We start from the raw sequence: 27,687 nt of genomic DNA, 5'->3' as shown, positions 1-27,687 counted from the left end.
CTGATTTTGAACTAAAAGTCCCAAAACCAAAGATGTAAATAGCCTGTATATGACATGGCTCCAGCCACAAGAAAATACTACAAATTTCCTCTGTTTAACCTTTGGTTAGTATTGTCATTTTCTTCTTTTATTTCACTATCCTCTATCATTTTGGCATCTGGATCAAAGAAATAATTGTTCTTAGAGACTGGTGTCATTTTCTCTAACCACTTGTGCAGAACAAGTGAAAAGGGTTTAGAGAAGATGTTAAACCCATCTTCAATCTGAACAGTTCCAGTGATATGAATTGCAAAATGTGGTTCTGGGCTGAGAGGCTAGCTTATTGGTAGACAGCATACCTAGCAAGCATAATGCTGTACATTTGTTTTGCAACACTGAAAATCATAGAAATGCAAAACAAAATGATTTTACTCACTTCAAAACAATCATTATAAGTACTTCTTATGTGCAAGTGTAGGGTTATATACATTGGAATTAACTTTGGCATAATGAAGAATGAATCACAGAAGCTTTAGGGCCATTTTAAAAGACCTCCAGGAAGGCAGGGAGGGGAACATTTTAGAGCCAGAGGATGAGTCTACAGAAACTGAGTGTTCTTATATCCAAGAATAACACTCTGTTAACCTCTGTCTGTTCTGACTCCTCTTTGCTTCCTGGTCTTTGGGTTCCTCAGTTGAGCTTTCCCAGCTTATTATTGTTTGCTGCTGTGCATTTCAGAAGTCAAAATATTTACCCAGAAAACTAGACACCACTCTCTAGAGTTCAAGACCCAAAAGTAGAAATAGAATCAATCAAGACAACAGAAAGTGAGGCAAATCTACAAATGAAAAATTTAGGAACTCAAATAGAAACCTCAGAGCCAAGCCTCACCAACAGAATGCAAGAGATGGAAGAGATTCTTAGGCATTGAAGACATGGTAGAAGTAATGGGTACTTTGGTCAAAGAAAAAATTAAGTCTACAAAACTACTGTCAGTAGACATCTAGAAAATTCGAAACACTATGAAAAGACCAAACATAAGGATAAGAGGAAGAGGTAAAAGAAAAGAAGCCCAGCTCAAAGGCACATAAAATATTCATAACCAAATCTCCCTAACCTAAAGGAGATACCTATCAAGGTATAAGAAGCATATAAAAAAACCAAATAGACTGGACCAGGAAAAAGTCCCCTTAGTACATAATAAAACACTACACATGTAGAACAAAGGAACAATATTAAAAGCTTTAAATGAATAAGATCAAATAAAACATCAAAGCAGACCTATTAGAATAACACCTGATTTCTTAGGAGAGACTCTAAAAGCCAGAAGGGCCTAGACAGATAAATGTCCTTACAGACTCTTAAGAGACCATATATGCCAGCCCAGATTATTATACCCAGCAAAACTTTCAAGATAAATGGAACAAGACATTCAGTGATAAAACCAATTTTAAGCAATATCTATCTACAAATCAAGCCCTACAAAAGACACTAGAAGGAAAGCTCTAATATAAAGAGGTCAACCACATGAAAACACGGAATAAATACCTTCAAATCAGCAAATCAAAAGAGGAGAAACATGCACACTACTATCACTACCACCACCAACACAACCTTATAAAAAGAATCAATAAACACTGCACATTGATGTCTCTCAACATAAATGGTTTCAATTCTCCAGTTGAAAGACTTAACAATGTATGTATAACCAGGATCCATCCTTCTGTTACATCTAAAAAACACATCAATGATAGACATCATTTCAGGGTAAAATGATAAAACAAAACAAAAACAAAAACAAGATGTTCGAAGCAATGAACACGGGAAGTAACATGGTGTAACCATTTTAATATCTAATAAAATAGACTTCAAAACTAATCAGAAGCAATAGGTAAAGATACTACATCCTCATGAAAGGAAATAACCACAAGAGTACATTGCACTTCTTAATATCTATGTACCATAAGGGTACCCAAGTTTGTCAAAAGCATTACTTACTACAGCTTAAACCACAAATTGACCTTCACACATTGTTAGCTGGAGACTTCAATACCCCACTCTCATCAGTTGACAGACCATTCAGACATCTAAGAGAAATGTGGGAGCTAACTGAAGTTATAAACTAAATCTAAGAGGTGTTTATGGAACATTTCAGCCAAACACAAAAGAATATACCTTTAACTCTGCAGCTCATGGAAACTTTCTTCAAAATTGATCCCATACTTGAACACAAAAGAAGTCCCAACAGGTATAATAACCATATTAAAATAACACCCTTCATCATATTATACTACCACAGATTAAAGCTGGATATCAACAACAGAAACAAGAGAAAGCTTACAAACTCATGGAAACTGAACAATTCCCTATTGAACAAAAAATAGACCAGGAAAGAAATTACTAAAGACTTTCTAGCGTTGAATGAAAATGAATACACAATACACCCAAGCACATGGAACACAATGAAGATGGTTCTAAGTGAAAAGTTCACAACACTAAAAGCCTACTTTGAGAGTCAGGGAAAGAAGAGGGGGAGAGGGAGGGGGAGAGGAAGAGATCTTTTAGTGATACTTAACAGCATGCATGAAAAAGCTAGAAGAAAGAGAAGAAATCTTACCCAAAAGGAGTAAATAACAAAAAAAATCATTAAACTGAGAACTGAAATCAGTAAAATAGAAACAAACAAAAAATGCAAAAAAATCTATAAAACAAGGAGTTGGTTCTTCAAGAAAATCAATAAAATTGACAAACTCTTATCCAATTTAACTAAAAGGTGGAGAGAGATCTAAATTAACAAATTTAGAAATGAAAAGGTGGATATAACAGACCTTGAAGAACTCCAGAGAATCATAAGAATTTACTTTAAAAACCTGTACTCCTGCAAATTGGAAAATCTTTAAAAAGTGGGTAATTTTATTGGTATATGCTACTTAGCAAAGTTAAGTCAGGAACAAATAAGCAACTTAAACAGGCCTGTAAACCCTAGTGAAATAGGAGCACCTATGTAAAGTCTACCAGCTAAAAGCCCAGGGCCATATGATTTTTCCCAGAATATTACCCAGACTTTCAAAGAAGAGTTAATGTCAAGATATCTTAAATGTTCCCCAAAACAGAAGTAGAGGAATATCGTTCAATTTCTTTCATGCATCCACAGTTATCCTAATAAACAAACCACATAAAAGCCAAAGAGAATTACAGACCAATTTCCCTCATGAACACAGATGTAAAAATTCTCAATAAAATAACTTGCAAACTGAATCAATAAAAACATCAAAAATATTATCCCACCATGATCAAATACACTTCATCCCAGATAGGCATGGATAGTTCAATATACATAAATTAATAAATGCAATGCATCATAAAGTGAAAGACAAACCCCACATTAAATGCAGAAAAGGCAGTTATCAAAATGCAACACCCCATGAGCTGTAGAGATGGCTCAGCAGTTCCAGAGGTCCTGAGTTCAATTCCCAGCAACCATACCGTGGTTCACAATCATCTGTAATGGGATCTGGTGCCCTCTTCTGGTGTGTCTGAAGAGAGCTACAGTGTACTCATATAAATGAAATAAATAAATCTTAAAAAATAAAAAAGAAACATTCCTTCATGATAAAAGTTGTGAAGAGATTAGGGATACAAGGCATACACCCAAAATAATAAAGTCAATTATAGCAAGCCCATAGCCAACATCAACTTAAGTGGAGAGAAACTAAAAGAAATTCCACTGTATCAGGAACATTTCCACCTCTCCATACCTATTCAATACAGTACTTACTCCTAGAGCAATAAGACAGCTGAAGGAGACAAAGGGGACACAAATTAGATATGGAGAAATCAAAATATCTTTATTTGCAGATGATATGATAGTATACATAAATGACCCTAAAAATTCTACTAGGAAACTCATACAGGTATTAAACACTGTTTAGCAAAGGAAATGAAATTAACTCACAAAAATCAGCCCTTCTGTTTACAAATGACAGACTGAGATCAGGGAAATAGTACTTTTCAAAATAGCCTCAGGTAATATAAAATATCTTGGGATCACTCTAGTCAAACAAATGAAAGACTTGTATGGTAAAAGCTTTTAAGACATAAAGAAATGAATAGAAGATATCAAAAGATGGAAATATCCCCCATGCTCATGTATCGGTAGGATTAATATAGTGAAAATGGTTGTCCTACCAAAAGCAATCTACTGAGTTAATGTAATTCCCATCCAAATTCCAGCATGATTCTTCACAGATCTTGACAATTTTCAGCTTCATATGGAAACACATACATGTACACACACACACACACACACATACACATACACACAAAAGCAAACAAGCATATGAGAACAATTTTGAATAATAAAAGGACTGTGGTAAGTATCACTATCCCTGATTTAAAGCTGTGCTATAGTAATAAAACACATCATGGTATTGGCATAAAAACAGACTTGTTGATCAATGAAATCTAATTGAAGACCCAGACATAAATCCACATACATATGGAAACCCGAATTTTGACAAAAAAAAAAAAAGCCAGAAATATACATTGTTGAAGAAATCTTAGTCAAATGGTGCTGGTCTAACTGGATGTCTGCATGTAGAAGAATGCAAATAGATCTATACTTATCATTTTGCCCAAACCTAACTCCAAATGGATCAAAGACCTCAACATAAAACCAGGTACACTGAACCTGATAGAAGAGAACGTACTGAGTAGCCTTGAATGCATTGGCATAGGAAAAGACTTTTTGAACAGAACACTATTAACACAGGCCCTAAGATCAACAATAAATTGACCTCATGAAACTGAAAAGCTTCTGCATTCCAAAAGGCACCATCATTATGACAAAGCAGCAGCCTACAGAATGGGAATAGATATTTACCAACTACATTTCTTATAGAGGGCTAATATTCAAAGTGCATAAAGAACTTGAAAAACTAGACATCAAGAAAACCCAATATAAAAAATGGAGTATAGCTCTAAACATAATTCTCAAAAGAGGAAACTCAACATGGCTGAGAAACAAGAAGATATGTTTCACATCCTTATCCATCAGGAATATGCAAATAAAAACCACTTTGAAATTCTCACATTGCATTCATCAGGCTGACCAAGATCAATAAAACAAGTGACAGCTCAACTGTGACAATTTGGACTAAGAGGGACACTTACTTGTCCGTTGCTAGCACATTTGTATAGCCACGATGGAAATCAATGTAGCAGTTTCTCATGCAGATGAGAATCTATTTACCTCAAGATCCAATTATAGCACTCTTGGGCATATACCCAAAGGATGCTTTATCCTACCACAGAAATGCTCAACCATGTTCACTGTTGTTCTATTCATGATAGCCAGAAACTGGAAACATCCTAGATGCCCCTAAGTGAAATAAGTGAATAAAGAAAATGTGCCACATTTACACAGTGGGTACTTAGCCATTAAAAAAAAAAAAAGTCATGAAATTTACAGGTAAATTGATCAAACTAGAAAAAAAAAGTCATCCTGAGTGTGGTAATCCAGACCTAGAAAGACAAATTGGTATCTATCTATTGATATGTGGGTATTAGCTGTTAAGTTATTGATAAGACAGCTAAAATCCATAGAACCATAGAAGTTAAGTATAGAGTAAGGGACTTGGTTGGGGGAAGGGGTGATCTCCCTAGGATAGGGTAAATAGAATAGATAGTTATGGATTAGTAGGGTAAGGGACTGGAATACAGTAAGAAACAACTAAAATTAAGGGCCCTTGAGGGCTTGGAACCCGTGCTTGATATTGCTTGTTTGACCAAGAAGCTGATACTAGGTAGGTGAAGGTCCTAGGGTAAAGTTAAATACTGCTGTTCTAAAAAATTTAAAAAGTAGTAATATGATGACTCCTAATGACATCTGCTATTCTCAAAGATCAGTGCCTTTGCTCAGCCATCATCAGAGAAACTCCCTCCTGCAGCCAATGAGAACAAATAGAGACACACAGCCAGTCATTATGAAGAGAATGGAAGGCCTTGGAACACAGTCCTAAAGAGGATGCTTCCATCAAATCCCTCCCCTCAGGGCTTGGAAAACACTGCAGAAGAAGGCACAGAAAGAGTATAAGAGCAAGAAGGGATGGAGGACACCAAGAGAACAGGCACTCTAAAGCAACATAACCAAAGCTCCTATGATTTCACCCAGACCGAGGAAGCATGTGCAGGGACTGTATAGGTAGGCTCGCAGCAGGTCCTTTTTGTAGGTATTATGTCTTCCAGTTTAGTGTTCTTATGAGACTCCTGAGTGTGTGAATGAGTAGGTCTTTGATTCTTGTGCCTTCTCTTGAAATCTTTTCCTTCTAGGTCTTTTTTAGTCAGTTTGTTTGTTTGTTTGTTTGTTTGTGTCCAATATGGTAGTTTAAAAAAATTTTAAAGTCCTATTTTTGTTTTATTATTATCCCTTAGAAGCATGCTTGCTTTCTGGAAACAGAAGGAAGGGAAGATGAGGAGGTACTATGAGGAGTAAAGGGAGGGGAAACGAATTTTTATGTGAATATTTTATGTGGGTAAAGAAATTTATTTCCAATTTAAGGAAATAAATCACAAAAATATAAAAATATAAGTACATAACAGCCAGTGTTTAGCACCACTGGCTATGAAGACGTCAGACCTTGAACTAGACTGATGTATTTGAGCATCTAGAAATTACCACTTGCCAGTTATATCCATGGACAGGTCACTCAATTTTCTTAGGTTTTGATTTTCTTAGCCGTCGATTATGGTCATAATTGTATCTTTTTCCTCAAGGTATGGCAGTATCAGGGCTTCCAGTGAGTAGTGATTGAGCTGTTATTCTTCCTCTAGCCACTTGCCACATGTAAGTGTTTAAATTATATTAGATATAGTAAAAATTGTTTCTCAAGTTTCACTTTACCTATTTTAAGTGTTTATTAGTCATTAATGTGGTGGCTAGAGGCTAGCAAAGTACACACTAGAGTGAAATCCAACAAATGTTTTTCTATCATAGAATGTTTCATGCCCTGGGAAACACTAGTCGCTTAGGTGTATACTTCAGTAAGATCCATGCATTCTCACAGAAAATTCATTTCAAACCCTGTTTGGGAAAATCTAGCACTTCTCAGCTTCTGCAAATAAACAGCGTATCTCTGGCTTGGGCAGAATTGTGAGGGAAATCCAGGAGTAAGGCTTAGTGTGTATACCTTTGTTTCTTGTCCCTTTAGATCCATAAATGAGCTTACCTGCAAGTAAACAGGCACAGGGTACAGCCAATCAATTGAGTACACTGATCTGGCTCCCCTTCCTGCCCCATTTCTGAGGTCACACTTACTGTTTTTGCTGTTTAGTAAGTTTGTTAAGGTAGAACATTAACTCCTCTGCCCTGTTTTTACTACCATTGGGACACTACTGTGAGGCTGCTGCTGTTCTTTCTCTCGTTGTGTGTGTGTGTGTGTGTGTGTGTGTGTGTGTGTGTGTGTTTGTGTGTGTGCCTGTGTGTGCATACCTGTTTGAGTGTATGTGCTTGTATATGTTTGTGTGTCTATGTGTGTGTCTATGTGTGTGATGGGAAGTGCAAGAGGATAAGACAAATATTAGAACACCCTGGCACTGATAGGAAAGTAAATATTAATGGGACGAGGAAGTCAGCACATTTTAAGACTTTATGTGTAATACTTATTCAAGGTATTTGATAGGTCTTCTAAAAAGCCTTTACTACCATTTTGGTCTTCCCATAGTTTATAAAAGCACAACGTTTGAAGCTCAAGCCATACACTAATATTGCTTTGATAAAGGACCTGGAATGGTTTTCTTAATCTTTCTAAGCCTCACTTTCTCCGTTTGAAAAAGTAGGATCAGTATTGGTCTCTATATCTCACAGGATTAATTAAAAAGTTTGTGTGTGTGTGTGTGTGTGCCCTTATAGTTCAGCCTACTACTGGGGAAATGCCATATGAATTTTAAAAAATTAAGATAAAGAAGTTTGGGGTGGTAGTGCAATTGGCACTTGGGAGGTGGAGGCAGAAGAATTAGGAGTTGAACTTGACTTGTGACTTCATAGTATTGGAGGCACATCTGTCACAAACAAACGGACAGACAAAAAAAAAAAAAAACCAACAACAACAACAACAACAAAAACAGATAAAAAAAAGGTCATTTTTTTACTGTCCGTTGACAATGTGATACTTTAACTAAATATTATGCATAATATGTGCACCTTTCTAAGAGGAGTTTAAAGTGTATTTTAAAATCCAATGTTCTTATCCTTTTGCCTATCTTTTAGAATAAATAGTTACTGTGTTCCATAAACACTCTACTGTGCTACTTACGGTACCTGTTTAGTTAAGCACAGGCCTAGCAGCTGGGGATATGTCAAAGTCTGAAGAGCAAGGGGAGTGCTGCTTAGAGTAACTGTGTGTGAAAAATCGCTCAGAGAATTATTAAGCAGTGTCAAAAAGAAGCCTGTTAGAGATTCTTTAAGTAATGAGGCCATAACCTGCCTCTCAAATTTATTTTGTATCCTAGAAGGATGCTTTTTATTTTTTTCCAGCAAAGCTACATTATTGGTTTTTAATACTAAAATGTGGCATATCTTTGGGATTTTAAATTATTTACATATTTCACACTATTTTGTAATGCTCTGAGACTGTGCAGTACTAATGCACTGAAAATCAGCTGCCAGGGAGTTGTCGTTGTTATCACTTATTTTGAGTCAGAAAGCTGTGCTGGTTCATACAGCTGTTTTCCCAGCTGAAATAATAGAGCAGGTTGGTGATGTTTGAACACCGTTAATTGCTGAATGTTCTTAAACTAGTAAATAGGTCTGATTAACTGGAGGCTAAACACTAACCCAAACAAACCAGACCATGTTTGATAAGATAAACATTCCATTAACCTTAAACCTTCCCTTCAGATAACTTTTCAGTGGTATGAAATGTTAACATAAAAATATTTTATTTTCCATTCAGGCAAATATTTGGAAAAACTGGTATATGAAGAAGGAAAGCCTCAGTAGATCAGTATCAGCGATACTCCGCCAATACCATTATTCTTTGAGAGTTAACAAAGAGAAGTTTATCTTGGAAACTCCTGATTTACAATTCATCCTATAACCCTGTCATTTCTGTTTGGGAAATTACAAATGAAAAATAACAATTTAACTAAGGAACAATAAGCTTTTCATAAATACAGTGTAATTTGGGTTCTTTATGAAGCATTTTAAATCTCAAGGCTAGAGAATGTTGTAGAATACATTTTATTTGTACTCATGCTTTCAAATAATAATTGGAAATATAGCTAAACATTTCCTTCATTGTCCAGGTTCCAGAACATTCATGTTAAAGTTAAGTTTGAGATTATATTTTAAATTAAAAATTGATGCTACGAACCATGCTTATTCTTTTATACTGGAAACAGAGGCAGGGAAACAAGAGTGTCCAGAATATAGTGCAATGCCCCACCTGGAAATGTCAGGTTTAGAGTACAGCCAGCTTGACTTTTGAGCTTAAACAAATGTTTTAAACTGTTTGTGTTGTATTGATAAAGAAAGTTCCTTATTAATATACAGTGATAAGCTAGTTTTCTAAAGTTCTTTCTGGCCAAAAAATTCAATGTGCTTAATTCTTAAAATTTTGTTAAAACTGACATTCTTGACTCACTATTGGAAAAAGCAAGTGTGAAAATCAAAAACCTCTGTAAGTATGACAAGCCACCATGGCGGATTCAGATACATTATCTTCCAGACTTTGGGTTTATGCTTTATAAAAGTTAAAGTTGAGAGTTGATGGGATCATTCTATGGAGAAAGGAGCTTGCAGAAAAGCCTGATGACCTACTTGCTAACCTTGGGACCCACATGGTGGAGAGGAGAGAACTGACTTCCAAAAGAAGTCTTCTGACTTCAATACAAATGCTATGACATGTGTACTCTCACATATATATACACAAATACACATACACACATAAATAAATGTGTTCCCTTCCCCAAGCATTGAGCGGGCTAGTTCAGCCCATGTTTTGCCACAGTCCGCTAGCCTACCTAGGGTGGAGTCTTCTGACCTAGGTGAAGTCTATCGTCCTGCCACATCTTCAGCTTCCTGCAATAAGCCACTACCTGTTGAGCAGCTGAGCTTGTTTTCCTGACGAGACCCTGTCAAAGCTGGGGATGGGTTCCCCCCTTTAAATTTTAGACCTTAGAAGTAAACATTGAGCCTTGATCTGAGAACTTTGTCTTGGCTCGCTATTTCTCTCGCCATCCTTCCCATCCATCCCCAGCTTTCCTTTCAGGAACCCTGTAACCTATGGCTGCTGGCAGCTACAGGTGGTGCCCAAATGAGGGACCTGAATACGAAAAGACCGACTGAGGGACACTGTCTTGTTAGAGCTCTAGAGAAAATGGAAGAAGATGGTATCCTGCACGGTGGTAAACAATATACAGCATTAATGTTAGCGCTATAAATTTCATCTTTTGAAAGCTGTTGATTGCAAGGGTATCAAAAGGATACAGACTAGACTGAGTCAGCATAGGCCCAATACTGATACCAGCTAGGGGTTAACAGTGGAAAATGGGACTGGAAAATTCTAAACAGGCGTTTGTCTGCAGTCAAGAATTGCATCAGGTGAGAGGAGAAGGGCTTAAAATAAAATAAAATAAAATAAAATAAAATGAGTAAAAAGGAAACAACAACAACAAAAGGAGATGCTAGATATACAAATGACATGAGAGAGAGAGAGAGAGATCAAGAGAGAAGGAAAATGGATTTCAGAGCTCTCCTAGGGACAGAAGGAAATTGGGAGACATCCTTCTTCCTTCTGGCCCCTACAGAAGACATCCTTAGTTCTACTTACTTCAAGTTCTCTACCCTCTCTGTATTGCCTGTCCTTGGTGCACCAATCTGTCCACATTTCAACTTGTGTCTGTTTTTGTTTCATTCTCTGAATCACTGTTGTTCTATGTTTCATGTTGAAAAGAAAAAAATGGTTAAAACTTTATCTGCTGGCTAGCCATCTCTTGATTAAGTCTCAGTTTGCACCTCGGAGGCTGATTTAAGTTGCCCCTCACCCTTAGCCAGGAGTCAAGCACAGCAGGAGAGGCCCTGCTGAAAAGCTGTTTTTAAAAGGGGTCAGCAGCTTCTTAAGTTCTAAGGCAAATAAGCTCATAATTGTTTTTTCCTAGAAAAATCTCTGCAGTTGTGATTATTGGGTTCAGCAAATAACAAGGTGCTTTTTTTTCCTTCTTCTTGAAATTATAGCTAGAAAAAGTAAAAAAAAATTTTTTTTTTTTTTTTTTTTTTTGAGACAGGGTTTCTCTATATAGCTCTGGCTGTCCTGGAACTCACTTTGTAGACCAGGCTGGCCCCGAACTCAGAAATCTGCCTGCCTCTGCCTCCCGAGTGCTGGGATTAAAGGCATGCACCACCATGCCCGGCGGTAAAGATTCATTGTTCGGCCTAAATTTATAAGCTTTGTGTAGCCACTTCATTTGGTTTCCGACTGGCCTGAAAGGTATAAATATGTTCTGCATGTCTTGGTCATAAAATATTGGCTTATAAGTTATTGAGTATGATTAAAAAAGTGTAACATTGGTTACAAGAAAGCTAGCTTAAAACTGGTCACTCAGGGTTGGAGTCATTTTAAACAATACGTGGCATGAACCAGCCCAGATGACCAGGCCTCTAAAGATACGTCTAAATTGGGATACTATTTTATGTAATTCTTATCCCAGAAACTAGACTTATAAGGGATAAGATTTAAAACAATCTCTCTCTCTCTTATTATAAGATGGCATAAAAATTTTACTCAACAGAAGTAATTTCATTACTATTCAGGGGAGGGAAATCACCAATTTCTTGTGCAAACAATGCTAGCCTTCTTTTAAGCATGAAGAGCATAACTGCTTTAAGAAATGACATAAGCACTAATTCTACACCTACATCTTCCCTAAAATAATCAATTTTCTTTTTTATTTTTACACATGTGCACAGCTTTAGCAAATTAAAGCCCAGGAGAAATGCTCAGAACCCACTACCCAGAGGCAAAATGAGAGTTCAGTGAACTTGTGAGGAGAGTTTATCAGCCAGGGAGCCTACAACGAAAACTGCAGCTTCTCTCTTTCTTATTTTTTGAAACACAAAAACCAGTAACTAAGAACTTAATACTGGATGACAAGTCACATCCACACTATTTAAATAGCCTCACAGTTAAACACATCATAAAGACCAGCCAAATCAATATTTACATTTATAAATCTCTGAAGACACCATGAGAAAGCTTATGTCCCTTAACTAAACAAAACAGGGAACTGCATCTGATGGTGGTGGAATGAAATTAAAACATTAAAAATACCAGTATTTACAGCAGCACTGATCCTTTATAAATAAAGAATATGAAAATGCAATATCTTTAAAGGATAATAAAAAATTGAGATGATGTTATTTAACCACAGTGCTTGGAGCAAAACAATGTCTCTTTAATGAAGCATTAAAACTTGCACTGTCATGCATTCATATGTAAGAATTGGCAGCCAAATTTCATAAGGTGAAAGTGATGCTTTTGATATTGATTTTAAAGAGAATGGATTGTTTAAAATTGTGTTTTGCTTTCTAAAAGTTATGGTTATGTTCTAATATTGTAAAAGAAACTTAAAAATTATGGTTAAATTGCCAGCATTCCACTGGCTGCAGTTTGTAGTTTGATCACAAGCTCAGGATTCTTAACTCACCCATACTTTGTAATTAGGATGACTACAAGAGTAATAAAAGTTAAAAACCAGCTGTGGCCAGCATGGGTCTGCGTGCAGCTCCTTTTACACAAGCTTTATTGGATACAGTGGTAGATGCAAAATTTAACCCTCCAAGGTTGGAAAGGAGATCTCAGTGAGAATTTATTTGGTATCAAACAGGTTCCTGATGAACTGTTTCAAGGAGTTTGTGGATAGGCTATAAAAACAGCTTATAGAATTTTCAGAGACCCTCAAGCAGGGATTCTTTTGTTACACAATTGTCTTATGAGAATGCTAATATAGCTCTCTGCAGCCATCTGGCTATATAAAGCAAAGGCAGATTTAACTGAATATATTCATCTTTGTGCAGAAATTGGACCCTCATACAAATGGGGTTTGGCTCTGGTTGCTGCCTTGTAGGGGACTACAGTACAAGTAATGCTTTCACAGTGACAAGGTTATAAGGAATGCTTTAAATATAAATCATTTTAGGAAAGACTGTCCAAAAGTTAGAGGCATAGACAGGGAGTAGAATTGTTCCCCTGGAATCTGTCCTCACTGCAGGAGCAGTAATCTTTGGGCCAGGACTCAGGTAGTAGGCTCAGATTAAGAAATATTTACATTTGAGTTAATATGAAGCGCAGAGCAGCCTCAGCAGGCTTGTGTGGCCTTTCTTTTGATTTCCAAACCCTGCCTAGGGAAGTTTTTGGGGCCTCACCTCCCCTCACTTCTGAGGAATTATTTTTAAGCTAAAACAGCATTATTACAGATCTATTCAGGTGTTGTTCAAAATAAAGTTTAAAATTAAGATTTATGAAAAGTCAGTGAGGCTGTGGAACTTGTAGAAGCATTACAATCTGGCCTGCCTACTCCAAATAGAATTATTATAGATTTGGAAGGTTGTTTTTTCCTCCGCATCCTGATAATTGTAAAGGATTTGCTTCTAGTGAGTTTGTTATCATTGGAAAGTTTTGCCTCTAGGAATGGCTAATAGCCTTACATTATAAAACAAACAAACAAAAAATGTCTCTGCTTCAATATAAGAAGTTAGGACCTTGAATCTTTCGGTGTATATTGTTTATTATGTGGAGAGTATTTTATTAGATAATCCTTCTGAAGGGGAATTTTACTACCTTAGCTCTTTATACAACTAACTTTAAAGTTTTGGGGATAGTTGTTGCTCCAGGAAGATTTTGAGGCAATATCTTTTTCAATATTTGGGGCCTCAGTTATATCCTAGAAAAGGTATGGCACAGAAAATTCAAGAAGGAAAAGATGATTTGCTTACTTCAAGTTATTTTCAAAAGCTTCTAGGAGATGTTAATTGGCTAAGACCTCACCTTAAGCTCAAAACAGGAGGACTTAAGCCTTTGTTGAATGTTGTCAAGGGGGGGGGGGATGCAAATTAACTGGTGAGAGACAAATAGCTTTGCAGAAAGTAGAGGAAGCTTTTTAAATCAATTGTTAGCTGCTTATTTTAGTTATTGCTACGCAATGTGCCCACAGCAATTCTTTGGCAAAAGAGAGCGTTAATGTTGATTCATCCATCCTTCTTCATCTCCAAGTAAAGTTTAAAATCCTACTATGAAGCTGCTGTGGTGTTAATAAAGAATTGTAGGATAGAATCAAGAAAGTATTTTGGAAAGGATGCCTTTAGAAACCTGATGAGACATCTATTCCTTGTTTCAATCAGCAATTAAATTGGTTATTAAAGAATACTGATATTTGGCCTATTGCATAGCAAACATTTTAGGCGAAATTGATAATCATTATCCAAAAGATAAGTTGTTAAAATTTGCTTTATGCATGCTTTTGCATTTCCTGTAAATTTATGTATGCATGCCATAAAGAATGCATCTACTGTATTTATAAACAGCCCTTGTATGGGAGAGAAGTATATGTGATTGGATACTTCAGCACAAATAATGGAAATAATTGCTGTAGTCACTGTTTTTAAAGTGTTGAAATCTAGTTTTTTATTTGTATTCAGATAGCCTATATATATATTTATTATATATATATATAATCAGGGCTTACAATTGCTTGAAATTGTTCCTTTTCTAGATACTGCTAATTTTCAAAAATTGCAATTCTTTATGCATATACAACTCAAGAGAAAGTACTGTTCCTTTAAAAGACTGCCTTTAGACATTTAAGAGCTTATCAATGACTGCCTGGACCAGACCACTTAAGGCAATACCACAGCATATTTTTATCCCACACAGAGTATAGGTCTTACATAGGAATAATTGTACATATAATCTCACTCTTTACATCATCAAGATAGTAATGGCTTGAGATAATAATTTGGTATTTTTAGAGAATGTGCATGTCAAATTGTAAACTTATTCTCAGTGTCCTCAATTTCTACATGTTCCACATAATGATGTTAATTCTTGATGACTTATATTTAATCAATTATTGCAAATGGACACTCATATTTCTGATTTTAGAAAAATAAAATATGTACATATGATTATTGACACCTTTCCAGGCTTTCTAGTTGCAACTGCAATTAGTCATTTCCTGCAATATTTTTTTTTTTTTTTTTTTTTTTACGTAAATAACCCGTTTATTGCAGGCTAGGCAAGTCTCAGACAGCAGGGCTTCTACTGGTCTTTCAGTTCCTTCAGTCTTCTGATGGCAGACTTCACTGTGACTGCAGAGGTGGTGTTGTAGGTCCAGGCCCCGCCGGCCACTGTTTTCATGCAGGAACCACAGTGCCAGATGCCGACGGCTCGTCTCTTCATCTTGGTCTTGCCACAGAAGGAGCAAGTGTACTTGGCGTGCTGGCTGATTTCAATTTTCTTCACCATTTTCCGGAGGGAGGCACCATAGCGGGTCCCGTACTTGCCGACGATGCCGACCTTCTTGGTGCGTTTAGCCATGTCGCCGGAACCCAAGCCCAAGTCCGAAGAGCTCCTGCAATATTTTTTATGCTTGATGTTCCAAATCAGATTAAAACAGATAATGGAACTGGCTATTACAGTCAAGCATTTGAGATGTTTTGTCAACAATTTAACGTTACCCATATTACTGGGATTCCTTATAATTCTCAAGGACAAGGTATTGGTGAACTTTAAAACAATATCTTCTTTAAAAATAAAAAGGGGGTCTTATAATCTTCAAGGTCACCAAAAGCACATCTTGCCTCTGTCTTATTTGTTTTAATTTTTTTGCAAACTGATGCTAAAGGTCAGGCTGCAGTGGATCGTCATTGGCATCCAGTCACTTCCAGCTCATATGCCATGGTTAAATGGCAGGACCCCCTAACTAATACATGGAATGGTCCTGACTCTGTTTTAATATGGGGGCGAGGTTCTGTCTATTTTTTCACAAAAGAGAAGACAGAGCCCAATGACTGCCTGAAAGATTAGTTTGTCAAGAAGACACAGATTCTGAGTCTTCTAGTAAGTTTGATTCCAATTATGAAGCTGGCTAGAAATCTTTATCAGTCAGCTGAATTAATTTGGAGCATAGCCTCCACCATTACCTGAGAAGTAACAGTTTTTTCTGTTGATTCTCAAAGCCACCTCCCCAACACTGGGAGTGGAGGCCTTGTGTCTGATCATTGCTAATTTACAATTGAATTGAGTGCTTGGCACATTCTTCCACAGACAACCTTAATCCTATTACTTTTAACTTTTGACTTTGTATTTTAAGCAGATTGGTTACCTCCATACAGGCTGGCCTTCAACAAAGCTCAGTTATGGCAGTTATTCATCGTTATGAAGAAATGCATATTGTGACTTTAGTCTGAATGCAAAAAAGGTGTGCTATGAGGGCTGGCAGTCAAAGATGGGCCACTGATGTTCTATGACTTTTATTAACCTAACACAGAGGCATGTGTCAAGAGGCAGTGTTTGTTCATAATAAACACTAAAAGTTTGTATTTATGCAAATAAACACAAACAAGCTGTGCATGTGCTCCAGGATGGGTAAAAGAAAGTATAGTTTAGTCCCAAGCCAGGTGTGGTTGCCAGCTACCTTAATTCCCAGGCAGGACCATGGAGCATAAGTAAATCTTATGCTCTAGTCCAGCTAATTTTTAATAAATAAAAAGGGAGGAACTGTGCCTTTTCCTCAGACTTAGGCAGGCTAGTTCAGACCTTGTTTTGCCATAGTCAGCTAGCCCACCTAGGGTGGAGTCTTCCGACTTAGGTGAAGTCTATTGTCCTGCCACATTTGCAGCTTCCTGCAAGAAGCCAGTACCTTCTGAGCAGCTGAGCTTGTCTTCCTGACAAGATCATGGTAAAGCAATGAGATCCTGGCAAAGTGGGGGATGTGTTCTCCCCCCTTTAAATTTCAGACCTTAGAAATAAACATTGAGCCTTGATCAGAGAATTTTGTCTTGGCTCATTATTTCTTTTGCCATCCTCCCCATCCATTCCTAGTTTTCCTTTCTGGAATCCAGTAACCCGTGGCTGCTGGCAGCTACATAAGTGTAATTTAAAAATAGAGTTGAACTTAAATAGAATATGCATATTTTAATCTATGTATAGAAGCTGTTTATAAACATTTAAAAATGATTGTGAATATAAGCATGTATTTTTCTGTTGGATGTTTTTGTGGCATCCTTTAAAGATATCACAAGGCTAAGGCTAGTGAAACTCATTGGTAGAGAATATCCACACACACATTTATAAATTTTAGTGGATATATTTGTAGGAGTCACCCTTTTCTCTATCCTTAAGCATTATTTCCATAAATTAGAATCCTAGGAGTAGGAATACCAGGTCAAAGGGCTAAAAACTGTTAAGGCCCTTCTGTATATGATTCTCCAAGGAACTAACTAGACAATACTATAAAATAATGGTATAGGAAAAATACCAATTTTACCACAATCTGGATAACACTGGATAATTTTACCAAGAGGCCAATATATGATAGTCTTGTGCTTGATATTTCAGGATTTGAAATTTTAACTAAGCAGGAAGCCATTTATTTCAGATGGCCAGTTCACTTTGAAAGAACCTAGTGGGGAACCCCCCACTCGTATCCCGAGTCAGCATGTACCCAAAGAATCACAAGAGACCATCTTGATGCAAACGCATGCGGTAGTTTAATGACAGAGCTCCAGGCTGACAAGAATCTCACACACAGGAGATAGTGGCTATCGACCACCAGGCTAGAAAGCTAGGGGTTTTTTATAGAAAAGGGTCTGGGGCTGCGGGAGAAATTGGCACAGTTTCACACAATTGGTTCATTTAAACATCAGCAAACTGTACATGCAGATCAAGGTAACAGCAGAGCATCTGGTTAACATTTAACCCATGTCAGAAGGGCAGGAAATAGGGAGGCGCCGGGCCAGTCCGGACATGTCTTTGCATTCTCTTTATCTTTATGGCCAAACAGCCTCAGGAATGTCTTAACGACGGGCCTGCCCAGGCATGTCCTGGCCTGTTCTGCTATGTTCTCAGTCCCAGGCTTCAAAGCTCACAAACAACTCTTTGGGCTATTACATGAATCACAGGTCTCAAGTTTTATTTTCTTTCAGCTTACTCTGGGAAAAGATGTTTCATGGCCACACAATTTGTGAAAGTTAATATTTTAGTTTTTCTTGGCACAGACTGGGATCATAATCTGAGAGTACCTAACTATAATAACACAATATCTTCATTTGTTTTACTATTGTCACCCTTAGAAAGTATATGAGGCAATGCTGGGTTCTTTCAGAAATTGCTAAGAGAGATATTGTTGAGCAGTCCTATTCTAGATGAAAGCTAAATACAGAGAATTTATAGGCATATAATTGTGATACAGGAGAGTAAACAGAAGTAGAAACCCTACTGAGACATTCTTGTTTGCACAAATTCAGGAAACCCAAGGCTAACTATTTAGGTTATTCAGAAATATAGCAATGAAATAGAATAGAGAATTCAGAAATAAATCCCTATCTGTAGGGACAACTGTTTTTCAACAAATTTGCCATGGTATCTCAATGAGGAAAAGAAGAATATATAACACATACTATTAGAACAACTAAATAGCTCTATGAAAAAAAGTGAACTTTGACCCTTCAACAGTTATATAGGCATTAACTCAAAATGATTTGGTGCAAAAGCTAATGTCATGTTTATGACATTGGGTTTGTCCAGTAATTGTCAGAAATTTCATATCCCAAAGTCAGTTGCAATGTGTAGAGATATTTTTGGCTTTTGAAGGTGATACACTTAATGTCTAGAAGGTAGTGACTAGAACCACTGCTATGTTTTGCATGTGCTGTCCTTCCAAAAAAGTTCAAATGTCAGTAGTGCTAACTTGGAGAAAGTCTGGCTCAAGCAATAATGTCTTTAGTGCATCATAAAACTTCTGCATTGTAAAATAAAAAAGTTGATAGAACAGCAAAACTGAAACTTTTTTGTTTTGTGAAAGATGCATCAGAAAACGAAAAAGCAACCCACCAATTTTGGGGAAATATTTGCAAATTTATATCTATCATTTGTATTAAACAAAATATTTTAACAAATACTTGAGAAAATAGTCAGCACATGTACTCATTGAGGTGATGAATAACTGTGTAGAAGCACTTAGCCATTGAAATGCAAATTAGTGTACATTTGAACCAGAATGACTAGAATAAAATAGACTGACTCTGCTGATAGGGTTACAGAGTGGCAAATTCATTCTAAAAACAACTTGATACTGTTTTGCATAGTGAACACTGAATGGCCTTACCACTAGCTTATTGATATTTGCTCAAGAGAAATGAAAAACCAGCGTATACAAAGAGTTGCAGGCCATTGTTTATTACCACATTATTCACAATAAATTATTTAGAAACAAATCAATTAGCCAAATAATTATTAATTTTAGGATATTATTTTTTAAGTAAAATGAAAGATATTGATGTACAACAGTAATAGGAAAAAAATTCAAAATTAAAGAGATAAATTTAAGAAGCTATGCTAACTGAAGGGCCAGGGAATATTTGGGTTGGGGCTCCACTCTCTCACAAGAAAAGGCGAGGGGAGCTGGGGGAGAGTGACTGTGGAAGTGGTGACCAGGAGGGGAGACAGCAATCAGGATGTAAAGTGAAGAAAATAACAAACAAAAAAAGAGAGTTCATGCCTTGTGCTATAAACTTAGCTAATTACCAGTGGCTGTTGAGGTCATAGACTTTAGAAGGGAACCTACTATTGCCACTTTTTCAAACCAGTATAATTTGTATTCTAAGTACAATTACACCCACAGATAAGGATTATTCTCAGTCCTCATCAAAGATGCTTCTTTATGAAGTAGATAGAAACTGTTATAGAAATCCACAAATGGTCAAAATGCAGAGAATGAACAACTGACCATAGGATGTTCAACACCAGTTGATACATCTCTAATACAATCCCTAAGTCTAAGGGTCATAGAATATTACAGAAGGAGGGGCAGAAAAGTTGTAGGTGCCAGATGGTCAGACAACTACTACGAGACAGGTGTCCTCTGTATATGACAAGAAGCTGTAGCAATGAAATATAAACAAAATGACCACCTAAACAAGACAAGCACACTGACAACAGTTGACCAGTGGATGCCAACATGGATGGGGCAAATCTCAGAAGACACACTCCTAAATGGAGAGCTATAGGCAAATAAATGCTGCTGCTGCTGCTGCTGCTGCTGTGTGTGTGTGTGTGTGTGTGTGTGTGTGTGTGTGTGTGTGAGAGAGAGAGAGAGAGAGAGGGAGAGAGAGAGAGAGAGAGAGGAGAGAAAGATCCAATCCCAAACAATCAGCCTTATTAAATACATATATGTATAAGCAACACTAAGAGGATAAAAAGGATGTATGAATAAATACTGTGTGTATGCGTGTTTGTGTGTGTATGCATGCAACAATTTTAAAAGCTGTCAAGAATTTGAAAGTAAGAGGGACATAAGAAGAGTTTGGAGAGGTGAAAGTGAAAATGTAAACACAGAACAAAAGTATGAAAGTTTGAAAAACTTTTTTTTATTAAAAATCACATAAATTTTAAAATATTTATTCTTAAAACATATGAATTTGTTATATAGTTCAGTTCTCGACTGCTTTTGCTTCACCTCTTGAATTCTGGGAACATAGGCTTGTGCCACATACTACCATGATGCATTTGCAAATATTTACCTGCAGTTTATTGCTTCTCTTTCTTATTTTACTTATTGGTGTCTTTTGCAGTGGAAGTGTTTTAGTTTTTATGGGGTCTACTTTATCTGGATTTTCATAGATATTTTCATATTTTTAATGTATTTAAATACCAATATTTTTAATGTATTTAAAATACCTTTATGTAAAATACCTTTAATGTCACAATGATTTTCTGTTTTTTGTTTTCCTCTGTGTATCTCTTATATGTAAATCTATGATCTGATCTAATTTTTAGTTGATTTTATGTGTGATATAAGAAAAGGCTCTAAGGAGTTTTTTGTTTGTTTTTTATATCTAGATATCCAATTGTTCTCCACTTGTCTCAAAAAGAGATTTCAGAGCTGAGCTCTTGGTTTGGGAGTAGATACTACAGACATTAAAGTTAATGATATAGCTCCATGCACAGTCTCTACATACAGCAATACACATATCTACAACTCAGGAAATTATAATACAACTCAAGACTGGTAATTAAAAAATGATTTTGAAGTTAAAAAATACAAAACAAAACAGGGGATTGGCTTTGTTGTCTTCAGGGAAAAGAGATGCATATATGAACTTCATATAGCAAAGTGTCTTCAAATTCTTTCACTTTTTTAGTTTCTTTACATGGTAGCTGGCTATGGTTTGTTTTGATATATACATAAGTATTTTGATTATAGAAATTAAAATATTGATGGTTGCTAATGAGCTCACACTTGGTATGCTTAAAGTTGCAATTATAACGATGCCTTAGAACTAATTATCCCTCAGCTTGTGCTTCAGAATAGGCTGAAATCCTTCAGCCTATTTCTATGTGGGTATTGCAAAAAGTGGCCGAAACTGGCTTAATAGATGAATTAGGTGATTAGGAATCCAGAGACTTAATCTCTGTGTTCTTGCCACATCACCTAACTTCCCAGACCAAGTTTTATCTGTTCAGTCAGCACTTTCTGAGCACTCACAGTTTGCTAAAAAATGTGAGTTACTGTTCAAGAGAGGTAAGACAAACCCTTCTACTGACATAGAGAGAAAGTGGAATGACAGTGTCATGGCTTGGGCTTGATCTGCTATTTTTCAGGTCTAGCAACATACATTTCTTCTAAGAGAGTAGTTGATAGAGGAAGAAGAAGAAGGAAAATGTCCCAACATGATCTTTTGGGATGTATCTGCAGGAGAGAACTTCATCTGTAGATGTATAAACTAGAAATCCATTCTATGTGAGTGTCAAAAACCTTTGGAAAATAGTTCCTCATAGGAGGTGCATTTATTTTTTTATGGAAAGTCAAAGTGAAAAATGTAAGGACTTTAGAAGTCCATAAAAACCTTGGTGGGTGCTGGGCTTCCAAGTCTCTATACCAAAACACATACTATTTCTCATACTTGTTTTTTTTTTCTCTCTCAAAAGCAAACCTATCATAATAAATTTTGTTAAAAGTAAATTCACTTTACTATATCATAAGAGCATGTATTTGACCTAGATTAATGTCCTGATACCCCTGTCAATACTTAGCTTTCAGATGCTGAGTAACCTTTTTGAAAACATTTTTAAAAATGCTGCAGCACCTTCAAACTTGAGCCTAAGTGTCTCAGGGTCTGTCTTGTGGTATCCAGACAGTGAGCTGATACTTTGGTTGAGATCTCCCTATAATTTTGTCTGGCTAACCTTTGTGTATACCTACACACCCACGCCTACCACACCCACATTACTTTTTCTTGGTAGGAGAGAAGCCAGGGCAATGTTAAACTTTAAAGCTATGAGTAAGCTAAACTGACATTGTTCCCGTATAACTATATAATCTTGGTTTGGCAAATGTAAAATTTAGGATCAACCATTGCTCTTTTATGTCTCAATTATGCATTGCATATTGAAACTGCCATAATCTGTTAGTCAGAGTGCTTAAGCTCAAATGATAGAAGTTTCATTCAGATTAGCTGAAGCAAAAGTCAAATTTGTTGATTCTTTTAACTACAAAGTCGAGATGTGGAGTTGGATTTCGAGTGGCTAAAGCCAGGTGATCTGTCAGGTTCTTGTTTCCTGTTGTCATTTGGTTCAACATTCCCCTATGTCTCAGACTCATCCTTGCACAGCTGCTCTGCAGGTGCTACTCACTGGTAACACAGCCCCTCCAGGCTTACTCAGTGTTTGTGAGTCTGAAGCAGAAGAGGACTCTCTGGAGTTTATATGGAAGATGTCACCAACAGACTCTAACCAGTAGGCCTTGCGTCCTCTGCTTACCTCTGTGCTCCAATTCTTCTGAACAGTAGAAAATTGGCTGCTCTAGGAGCTGTCCCAGCTCTTAAAGCTAGGAAAGAGAAAGGTATTTTGACAAACTCTTCAGAAAGAGTAGAAACCTTTGCCTTTTAAAGACAAATAATAATATGTAAGTTCACTGGGGCTTTAGAAAGCATGGAGGATGAAATGAGAAGTACAGACCCTGTTCAATAGTTATCGTTAGATCTTCTTGGATCACGTGAGAGCTCTCTCTCTCTCTCTCTCTCTCTCTCTCTCTCTCTCTCTCTCTGAGAAGCAAAGATTTCTACTATGTTGTATTCAAATGTTCATTTGATCTGTATATAGGGCATGGCTTTTAGTATTGTTGCTGTTATCATAATCGATAAGGATAAAAATTTTGTATATAGACTTGCTATTTAAAAATACATGAGTGTAATTCTCTCTGTGCACACATGCGTGTGTGAGTGTGCATAAACATCACTCCTGTGTAAGCAGAATTCCTGTGTCATGCTTAATTTTAGCAAGCCATCTTGTTCTTTTAATCTTTGCCATAAAATCAAGAGCATTGTGTGTGAGGGTGACGACTTGTTCCTAGGCAATACACTGACATATTTAATGGCAAAAGTCAACTTACTTTCTGATAGTTTAGAACAAAGATGATTCCATGATTTTCTAATTAGTGAATGTTCCATAATTGAACTATTCATATGCAATAATTGCATGTAGACACAGATGAGAAAGCTGGACACCTTCACCAGGTCATATGATTATGTTTTCTTCATGTGGCTTTATTATTTGTCTAGAAATGTTACATCTCCAAAAATTTTATTCCATAGTCATTGATAGTAGGGAAGATGGATGGAATAACAGTGTAGATGGAAGTAATCCACTGGGTCCTTATGACAGTGAATGAAGAGACTATTGGAGAAGAGAAAATGCGCAAAGCTTGTAGATAGACCAGGCCAATGAGATAGGTAATAGAACAGTGTAGCAGAATTTTTCCTGTCCAATTAATTTAATTGTTAATAACAACAATAAGTCTGTGATTGGACAAGGAAAAGGGAGACAGAACAAAGAGTGGCAGAGATGGAGATGTAGGAGACAGGAAGGAGGAAGAAGAATGGTAGAGCAAGAGGAGGATGATTCAGACTCTGAGTGTCTTTAAATAGCCACAGGTAGCTATAAATATCATAAAGGATAGTATAATTGAGATAAACTTGTGTATTATAGGTGGGCAGCTTGTATCATTATCTACTGGCTCTGAAATTATTGTGTGGAAATCTTGTGAATTGAGAATTTATTGATATATAAGTCTGACTGGTTAATTATAAGCTTCAAGAGTTTTGTTTGACTGGGTTACTGGAAGGTGGAACTGCTGACCACAGGGGATTTATGGCTGAGAAGGTACGGGCAGTTATAAGACAAGCAAACTGGAGCTGGGAAGCCCACAACTGGTCTCTGAGGGGGCTAGATTAAAGACAGAGGCAAGACCACTCCTAGAGCAGAGAGTACCTGGCAGTAATGTGAGTACTTGCCATTCGTTTTAATATTTCCCACAACAGGACAGGTTGTGTTAGTGAAAATATTGAAAATATAGAATAGAGAACAATGCCATGAGAATGATAAAAAAAGAAAAAAAAAACGGTCTCCAACAAGAACCCTACAATCTGTCAATTGCAAGGGTAAAATGAAGATAGTTTTAGGTGAGAAAGATTGATAAATGTTATCTTCCTTGAAGCTTTTCTTAGAAACCCACATAAACAGATAATTCAAGAAAGACAAAAAAATCCTCTGCCCAAGACAGAGAAACTCAACACAGAGACCACCAAGAAAATCTCACTAGGCATCAAGTCTAGTGGGCCACAAGTGACCAGCTGAATGAAGTTGCAGGGTTAAATCATCCTGTGAGGCCATGCCACTCATAAAGTGATGATATTATGGTGGATCTAATGGCGCATGTCATAAGATTATTAGAAAATGGAGTATCACTGAATTAATGAATTTTAGCAAAAATATCATTTAAGACAGTTTAATAACTAGAAATATCAGTATTTATAAAATTGATTATTCATGGGAAGAATGCCTAGAAACTGATACAATCGGAGTACCATCTTCTTGTTACTATTGGATTATGTTATCAATATATCAGTTATTTTGATTTAAAGTTAAAACTAAGATAAAGTTAAAACTTTAGAATTAGATAAGCTATTTAATATTGATAGTAGGAAAAACTAGATGTGGGTTGTATGAAAACTTTCTTCACAATTTTAATGTAAATCTTAAACTATTATAAAATTACAGTTGTTTTTAAAGTCACAGAAACAAAATGAGAGTATACTATACATATACACAGCACATAGTACACTAAATATAACATAGTAAATTAAATGAACATCAACATGTATTATGTTGTTAATAGTACACATATATTTAAAATTATTCAGTATTTCCAGTGTTATTACTTCTCATAGAAATATGTGATTTAAAAATATCTTTTAATTAATTGGCAGATATCATTCTCATTAGTGGAGTAATAAAACCTTGAATTGCCCTTCTGGTCAGAGCAAGCTCTGGGCCATCTTGGGTACTAACTCAGTGGACAGTCCCACAGTCCCCAGAGGACTCTCCATGCTGCAGGCAACCTAGCACCCCCAGGGTCTTAGGATCACTGGTGAGTGGAACATAACATCTATTCCAAACCAATAATGTGGGACCTGTGACAGCAGGAGCAAGGACACAAGAGCACTGCCTGACCAGCAGCTTGGGTTCCTTCTGATCAGTGCCTGTATACCTTGGTTTTGAACACCCCAGACAGCCCCACGGTCCCCAGAGGAGATGCCATTTCCAGGTGCTGTAGCACACTCAGGATCTTAGGATACCAGGATACCAGGAGCTTGGTCATACCAGGATCTCAGGGTCTCAGAGGAAGCTTGACTGCCAAGAACCCTGACACACCCAGAATCTCAGGTAAACAGGATCCCGGAATCAGAGGATCACAGAGAAAGCTGGACTCTGAGGAGTCCTGAATCAACCAGGATTATAGGAAGGACAGGCTCCAATCAGATATATTGAGGGCAGCAAGCACTTGAGATAATCAGATGGCAGGAGGCAAGCATAAGAACAGAAGCAACAGAAACCAAGTTTACTTGAAATCATCAAAACCAAACTTTCCACCATAGTAAGTCCTGGATACACCATCACACCAGAAAAGCAAGATATGGGTCTAAAGTCACTTCTCATGATGATCATGGGGGACTTTAAGAAGGAAATAAATAATCCCTTTAAAGAAATACAGGAGAACACTGCCTAATAGGTAGAAGACCTTAAACAGGAAACACAAAAATCGCTTAAAGAATACAGGAAAACACTAACAAACAGCTAAAAGAATTGAACAAAACCATCCAGGATATAAAAATGGAAGCAAAAACCATAAAGTAATCACAAAGGGACACAACTCTAGAGATAGAAATCCTAGGGAAGAAATCAGGCACCATAGATTGCTTTTATTTTGTTAAGGTATGGGCCTTTAGTTCCTGATCTTTCCAAAACTTTTATCACGAAGGGGGTGTTAGATTTTGTCAAATGCTTTCTCAGCATCTAAGGAGATTATCATGTGGTTTTTGTCTTTGAGTTTGTTTATATAATGGATTATGTTGATGGATTTCTGTATATTGAACCATCCCTGCATCCCTGGGATGAAACCTACTTTGTCAGGATAGATGATCATTTTGATGTGTTCTTGGATTCAGTTTGTGAGGATTTTATTAAGTATTTTTGCATTGATATTCATAAGGGAAATTGGTCTGATGTTCTCTTTTTGGATCTGTGTGTGGTTTAGGTATCAGAGTAATTGTGACTTCATAGAATGAATTGGGTAGAGTACCTTCTGTTTCTATTTTGTGGAATAGTTTTAGAAGAGTTGGAATTATGTCTTCTTTGAAGGTCTGATAGAACTCTGCACTAAACCCATCTGGTCCTGGGCTTTCTTTGGTTGGGAGACTATTGATGACTGCTTCTATTTTTTAGGGGAAATGGGACTGTTTAGATCATTAATCTGATCCTGACTTAGCTTTGGTACCTGGTATCTGTCTAGGCAGTTGTTCATTTCATCCATGTTTTCCAGTTTTCTTGAGTATAGCCTTTTGTAATATTATCTGATTATCTGATTATGTTTTGTATTTACTCAGGTTCTGTTGTTATGTCTCCTTCTCCCCGAGATGCATTTCCTGTAAGCAACAAAATGTTGGGTTCTGTTTGTGTAGCCAGTCTATTAGCCTATGTCTTTTTATTGGGGAATTGAGTCCATTGATGTTAAGAGAAATTAAAGTTGGGATTCTGTTCTTGTGGCTGTCTTCTTTTAGGTTTGTTGAAGGATTACTTTCTTGCTCTGTCTAGGTGTAGTTTCCGTCCTTGTGTTGGTGTTTTCCCTTTATTATCCTTTGAAGGGCTGGATTTTTAGAAAGATATTGTGTGAATTTGGTTTTATCATGGAATACTTTGGTTTCTCCATGTATGGTAATTGAGAAATTTGCTGGGTATAGAAGCCTGGTCTGGCATTTGTGTTCTCTTAGGTTCTGCATAACATCTGTCCAGGGTCTTCTGGCTTTCATATTCTCTGGTGAGATTTCTGGTGTAATTCTAATAGGTCTGCCTTTATGGCCTTTACTTGGCCATTTTC

The 27,687-nt window shown here is 36.7% G+C and overlaps 1 long non-coding RNA gene, 1 other non-coding gene and 1 pseudogene across 2 annotated transcripts in view; 1 reads left to right on the top strand and 2 right to left on the bottom strand.

Annotated features, from left to right (window-relative positions):
- 1700037F03Rik overlaps nucleotides 1-6,812 on the top strand; it is a 53,505-nt gene extending 46,693 nt beyond the window's left edge. The window contains exon 3 of the long non-coding RNA XR_873683.1: nucleotides 6,754-6,812. This is a non-coding gene — a long non-coding RNA (RIKEN cDNA 1700037F03 gene). The remainder of the gene's footprint in view (nucleotides 1-6,753) is intronic.
- Gm4149 (predicted pseudogene 4149) lies at nucleotides 15,237-15,600 on the bottom strand (annotated as a pseudogene).
- On the bottom strand, nucleotides 15,324-15,419 carry Mir682 (microRNA 682). Its single transcript, NR_030451.1, has one exon. It is a non-coding gene; the product is annotated as a microRNA 682 (primary transcript).

This window comes from Mus musculus, chromosome 13, assembly GCF_000001635.26.
Source record: "Mus musculus strain C57BL/6J chromosome 13, GRCm38.p6 C57BL/6J".
Lineage (NCBI taxonomy): Eukaryota > Metazoa > Chordata > Mammalia > Rodentia > Muridae > Mus > Mus musculus.
Note: the sequence above shows the minus strand (reverse complement) of the source record. Positions and strands in the feature narration are given on the sequence as shown.